Here is a 7,422-nt window from a genome sequence, read left to right as displayed (position 1 = left end):
TACAACAAATTTCCACATGACATATGCTGTGCTACAAATTACATGTCAAACTGCTCAGTTTTGTACACTGTATTATACATTTATATCTTTAGAAAATTTGGTATTTTAGCCCATTCAGTGAACAAGCACATTTTAGCTAGTTATATTTTTAGCTAAGAAGAAAGCAAAAGACTATGTTGGTTTATTGACCTTTAAATAATAATTAGCAGCCTAAGCCTATAAATATTAAACACCTAATAAAAGGGTTTCCTACAGTCCATGGATAGCTTTTGATTCAGCAATTCAAAAACAGTTAAATAAAATATATATCTATGTAATTTTTAAATCAATGTGATTGAGGCACTGTAATATAGAAACATTAATCACTCTTGGTTTTGTTTTGCATTGCCAAAAGTGATTTCAGGCTGATAAGCCCATAAATATGAAGAAGCCTTGGGGGTTAAAGAAGATCATTTGCTACTTGTTTCTAGAGTTATGCCATAATACATGAAGTAGGTGGAAAATAAAGATCCAGCAGCCTAAAGGCAAACAGTGAGCCATTTGAGTGCTATTGTTCATAATTGATGGGCATCAGTTTCACAAGTCAAGCTAAAATATATTGTTCATAAAAATCTATTTGCATTGCAAAGCAAAACGAGCAAGTCGAAATATATTAAAATATACAGCCTAGTGGATTAAAGATATTTATATCACTATATATTTTTCATCCGACATAGGTAAAATGTAGCATCCAGCACCTCATCATAAAGAGTCAAATATTGAAAGAGGAGATAATAGAAACCAAAGACAGTTAAAATATAATTTTTTTTATAAATATGATTAAAAAAAGCTAATCAGATCAGATCATTGTGTTTCATTGTACATTTCCATTTGGGTGGTCATACAGGTACAATTTAGGTTGTACAGAGGTTATATGTTCATGTGATATCCTGACTTGTTTCGCCTATTTGACTTCATCAGTGTCAGAAACCATGTAATCAGACTGAGACAGAAGTACAGTTAAATCACACTTGTTTAATAATAAAAGTAAAAAGAACAAACGTAGTCAAAACATAGCCAAAGTTCAGTAACTGGAACGGATAGTCAGCCAAGCCAAAAGTCAGGGATCAAAGTAGTGGAACAGCAAGCAGGATCTGGAGCCAGAAGGGATGTCAGCAAAGCCAGTCTTTAACCACTTCAGCTCCGGACCAATAAACACCTTAAGGACCAGAGGTCTTTTTGCAATTTCGCACTGCGTTGCTTTAACTGGTAATTGCGCGGTCATGCAATATTGCACCCAAACGAAATTTGCGTCCTTTTCTTCCCACAAATAGAGCTTTCTTTTGATGGTATTTGATTGCCTCTGCGTTTTTTTTTTTTTGCGATATAAATGGAAAAAGAGCGCAAATTTTGAAAAAAAAAGATATTTTCTTCTTTTTGTTATAAGAAAAATCGAATAAACTAAATTTTAGTCATACATTGAGGGCAAAATTTATTCAGCCACATGTCTTTAGTAAAAAAAATGTCAATAAGCGTATATTTTTTGGTTTGCGCAAAAGTTATAGCATCTACAAACTAGAGTACATTTTCTGGAATTTACACAGCTTTTAATTTATGACTGCCGATCTCATTTCTTGAGGTGCTAAAATGGCAGGGCAGTACAAATCCCCCCCAAATGACCCCATTTTGGAAAGTAGACACCCCAAGGAAATTGCTGATGGGTATGTTGAGCCCATTGAATATTTATTTTTTTTGTCCTAAGGGATTGAATAATGACAAAAAAAAAAAAAAAAAAAAATTTTTACAAAAAGTTGTCACTAAATGATATATTGCTCACACATGCCATGGTTATATGTGGAATTGCACCCCAAAATATATTCCGCTACTTCTCCCGAGTATGGGGATACCACATGTGTGGGACTTTTTGGGAGTCTAGTCGCGCACGGCACCCCGAAAACCAATCACCACCTTCAGGATTTCTAAGGGGGCAAATTTTTGATTTAACTCCTCACTACCTATCACAGTTTCGAAGGCCATAAAATGCCAAAATAGCACAAAACCCCCCAAAATGACCCCATTTTGGAAAGTAGACACCCCAAGCTATTTACTGAGAGGCATGTTGAGTCCATGGAATATTTTATATTTTGCCACAAGTTACGGGAATATTACAAACTTTTTTTTTTTGCACCAAGTTGTCACTAAATGATATATTGCTCACACATGCTATGGGCAGAAGTCAAATTACACCCCAAAATAAATTCTGCTGCTTCTCCCGAGTACGGGGATACCACATGTGGGGGACTTTTTGGGAGCCTAGCCACGTACGGGACCCCGAAAACCAAGCACTGCCTTCCGGATTTGAATATAAAATGCTACCAAAAAACCTGTTAGCGATGGCAGGAATCAGGCCTGACTCTGCGATCGCTGCAGTTATGTGTTTAGTGTTTTGTAAGTGACAGTGATCGATCGATACTGCACTTGGGTGGGCTGGGCAGAGGGGCAAAACGCAGGTGCTAGCAGGTATTTGGGCTGATCCCGCTAACAATGCGTTTTTTTGGAACCCTAAACTGCTGGGGACGCTAGTATAGATCTGATCAGATCAGATATTGATCTGTTCAGATTCTATACCACTACGGGAGGTGTATGCTTTGCGTGTGGGTGTTAGCGGTACTGGCACTAACCTAGCGCTGCCTGGGGCGACGCAGACCCTGACCCTAAAACCTAATTGATATCACCCGCCGGGTGATCAGGGGGTTAAACCTTTATTGGGTAATAAATGGTGGGTGCCCTGATGCTATAAAAAACAAACTAACCAGAGTCACCCGTAACACTTATACGGTGATCAGTGGTGAAAGGGTTAACTAGGGGCAATCAGGGGGTTCAAATTTTTATTAGGTAGTATATGGGGGTCCCTGGCGCTATATGAAAACCTGACGGGGAACCTAAATAACTAACTGGCTAACCAGCGTCACCAGTGACACTTATACTGTGATCGCTGGTGAAAGGGGGTGAAAGGGTTAACTAGCAGCAATCAGGGGGTTAAAACCATTATTGGGTAGTATATCGGGGTACCTAGCGCTATAAAAACCTGGCGGTGAACCTAAAAAAATAACTAGCTACCTGGCGACACTAGCAACACTGATGCAGCGTTCAGAAAAATTATCGCTTAGTGACACTGGCAAAAGGGGGTGAAAGGGTTAACTAGCGGAAATCAGGGGGTTAAAACCATTATTGGGTAGTATATCGGGGTACCTAGCGCTATAAAAACCTGGCGGTGAACCTAAAAAAATAACTAGCTACCTAGCGACACATGCAGCGATCAGAAAAATGATCGCTTAGTGACACTGGCAAAAGGGGGTGAAAGGGTTAACTAGCGGCAATCAGGGGGTTAAAACCATTATTGGGTAGTATATCGGGGTACCTAGCGATATAAAAACCTGGCGGTGAACCTAAAAAAATAACTAGCTACCTAGCGACACATGCAGCGATCAGAAAAATGATCGCTTAGTGACACTGGCAAAAGGGGGTGAAAGGGTTAACTAGCGGCAATCAGGGGGTTAAAACCATTATTGGGTAGTATATCGGGGGACCTAGCGCTATAAAAACCTGGCGGTGAATCTAAAAAAATAACTAGCTACCTAGCGACTGTAGCGACACTAATGCAGCGATCAGAAAAACGATCGCTTAGTGACACTGGCAAAAGGGGGTGAAAGGGTTAACTAGCGGCAATCAGGGGGTTAAAACCATTATTGGGTAGTATATCGGGGTACCTAGCGATATAAAAACCTGGCGGTGAACCTAAAAAAATAACTAGCTACCTAGCGACACATGCAGCGATCAGAAAAATGATCGCTTAGTGACACTGGCAAAAGGGGGTGAAAGGGTTAACTCTAGGGGCAATCAGGGGGTTAAATCTTTATTGGGGGGTGATAGGGGGCTACCCTGGACCTAACACTAACTGTCCTGACAGTTTTTACTGTCACAACTGACACTGAATGCATTGATCAGTAAAGAAATGATCAATGCAATCAGTGACACTGTGACTGGGGGGGGAGGGGGGATCGGGGGGGGGGGGGTTTGTGTGCCTGTGTGTACCTACATGTCAGTGTAGTGTTGGTGCACACTTACTATTAGTCTTCTCCTCGTAGTCCGGTCAAAAAGACCGCCCCGAGGAGAATGACATCACTTCCTCCTTCCTGTGTAAACAATACACAGTGGGAGGAAGCTTCTCATTGGCCAGGAGCGATCCAGAGGGGGTGGCCGAAAACGAACGGCCATCCCCTCCTCACGGAGCGCTCCTGGAGCGAACCGGACCGCCGTAACCAGCGGGAGGGGGTCCGATCGGACCCCTCACCCGCTGGAAGGCAATCACGTACATCTACGTGATTGTGCCTGCCTGTGCCATTGTGTTGACGTACATTGGCAATACGGCGGTCCTGAAGTGGTTAAACAGGAACGCAGGAGATAGTTTCTTGTAATGTGGCCAAGGCGAAGGCAGAGCTCCTCTGGACTGGACGGCTTAAGTAGACAGGACTGACAAGCAGGATCATCAACAGCTGAGTAACTGTGGAGAGAGATAGGAGCTGGTAATTAGCCGGAAGCTGACTGGCCAGCTCAGAGAAGGAAGGGCTGAGCCCAGCCCTGACAATCAGGGGATTAACAAATGTTTTAGTTGTAAAATATTAACCTGGCTCATTTACCGATTATGTGACTATGGTCCTATAGACCATTTTTTAACAATTTATCAGTCAATATTTTCCAAGAAAACTGTCAAAAGTAGCTGAAAAAGGTCTTTTACAAAAAAAAGACAATTGACACGACTTATTTTTTAATTAAATATAAATGTTTGCACACTGTTTTAATAAAAAAAAACAGTGTATCAAACCTTAAGAAATTTGCCATTCTCTACTCAAATTAAAAGATATGTAATCACTTGAGTACCGGCCTATATATACTACTTTAATACCAGGCCATTTTTCAGTTTTCCTTATGGTGACTATCAATTACTTGGTCATGCAATACTCTAGCAAATTTATATCCTTTCTGAGACAAATAGAATTTTTTTTTTTTTAAACTTAAATGTTTATTGAAGAGTTTTCATGGTATACAGATGTGTACACGTTGTACAGAAGCGAAAAAGTAATTACATTCGGTTACAGTAAGAGAACACAAAAGCTTCTTTACATATATATGAATGTCAACAACAATTTAAGGTAATATTGTTAACAAGATCATTGACAGAGAGATCGAACCTAGAACAACAACAATGCAACAATTCAATGAATGGGATAGGCAGCTATCACAGTGGAACGCGCCATGAGTTACTTACGCTATTTGCACAATATTGAGTAGTGACTGTGCTTATCATTAACCTATAGGGTAGAACAATAAGAGTATGATACAGAGCAGAACTTTTCACTGGATGGATCTGGTGTCAGATATTATGTGAGTTGCGCACTTCGTGGATCTTTAATCCATGGGTCCCAGTCCCTGAGGGATTTTTTTGTGGTGAGGTGAGCTTTGGAAAAATTGTGTTCCATTGTAAAGTTGGAGTTCAGGATGGTTAATACTTCTCGGAGATCTGGAGGATGGGGATTCTTCCATTTGCGAGCAATTGCCAGTCTTGCTGCGATTAGGACATGTGTGGACACTGTGTGAGAATTTTTGGGCCAAGATGGGATTGACAGACCAAGGAGAAGATCCAAGGGAGAGAGAATCAAAGTAGTACGGGCAAGTGAATGAAGAACATCTTGGATTTGGGACCAGAAGTCTCTGAGAGATGGGCACTCCCACCGGACGTGAAAAAGGGATCCTATGGATCCGCATCCCCTCCAGCAGAGAGGCGATGTATCTGGGAACATCTTAGCAAGTCTGTTGGGTGTAAAATACCAATGTTGGAAGAGCTTTTGCAATGCATCCCAATCTGCTGTACAGCATGAGAGCTTAGCAGGCAACGATAGAGCATGGTACCATATCTCTTTAGGCGGACTAGATGGAATATGTGTAGACCATTTTAAGATTTGCGAATGAGGTGGATCTACTGTAGGCCGAGACAGTTCCTTGTATAAGTACGAGATGCCCTTGCGGGTATGGTTCTTCGTGGTGAAGTATGCAAGTGTGCTGCGTAGGATCCCACAGTGGTCTGTCCAATCAAGTTTGCTGATTAAGGATCTGATCCTCAAATACATGTAGAAGGATTTGGGGGAGATGTTAAAGGAAGTTTGGAGTTCAGCGAAAGATCTCAATTGTGAACCAGAGAACAACTTTCCGAGATCAAAGATGCGTGCGTCAATCCATGGCTGTAGTGGGAGGTCAGGGAGAACCAGCCTGAGCGACTGAGTTGGTATAAAGGGCAGCATGGAGCGTGGTAGACCTCTGGACATTTGAGGAAGAGAGGACCAGACTCTAAGGGAGGCAGAAATAGTGCTCAGAGGGTAGTGTTGTATTCCAGGTGCAAGAAGTGAGGCAGCTAGGAGTAATTTAGGTTCGGCAGGTAACATTGCTGCCTCTATCTGGGCCCAATTGGATGGGGTAGACGTATTCCACCAGAATTTAAGTTGATCCAGAAGGACTGCCTTGTAGTAAAGGACAACGTTTGGGGTACCCAGACCTCCCATGCTGGTTGAGGCCATCAAATTTTGCTTTTTGATCCTAGGTTTTTTATGCTGCCAAATGAAAGCGTGGAGGAGGGATTGAAGAGACCTCAGATGGACCGGAAGGAATGGCACCGGTAAAGTGCGGAAAACATATAAAATATGTGGTAGCAGAAACATTTTAACCAGAGCAATCCTACCAGCCCATGATACAAATGGGTGGTTCATTTCATGTGATAGTTTTTGAAGTTTCTCTACGAGGGCTGAAAAATTAGTACGCAGAAGGTGTTTACTGGAGGAGGTCAGATGGATTTCTAAGTAAGTCAGAGTAGCATTTTTTGACCAGGAAAAGGGGGAAGATGCAGATATTTGTTGGATAGTTAAGTTATCTAGGCCTAACGCTAGCATCAGAGATTTGCTGTGATTCACTTTATATAAAGAAATCGGAGTTGATCTAGGGTTTGTTTCACAGCAGACAGTGACCGTTGCGGATCAGAGAGCGATATGATCACATCATCCGCATATAAGCCTATTTTATGTTCTGACGAACCTATTGTGATGCCTGTGATTTTGGGATCAGAACGGATACGTTGGGCTAAGGGTTCCATGATCATGGCAAAAATCAGGGGTGAAAGAAGACACCCCTGGCGCGTGCCGTTAGTGATATAAAAGGGATCTGATAGGACTCCAGATGTCCATACTCTCGCGCTGGGGTTTGTGTAAAGACATAGGATGGCATGTAGGAGCGTGCCAGATATGCCAAACTTCTGTAGGACAGCTTCTAAATATTTCCAATGAACCCTGTCAAACGCCTTCTCTGCGTCCAGAGAGAGAAGCAGAGAAGGCGTTT

The sequence above is a fragment of the Lithobates pipiens genome, unplaced genomic scaffold, assembly GCF_037356315.1.
Source record: "Lithobates pipiens isolate NorthernLeopardFrog02 unplaced genomic scaffold, aLitPip1_a1.2 Scaffold_19, whole genome shotgun sequence".
In the NCBI taxonomy this organism is placed as follows: domain Eukaryota; kingdom Metazoa; phylum Chordata; class Amphibia; order Anura; family Ranidae; genus Lithobates; species Lithobates pipiens.
Note: the sequence above shows the minus strand (reverse complement) of the source record.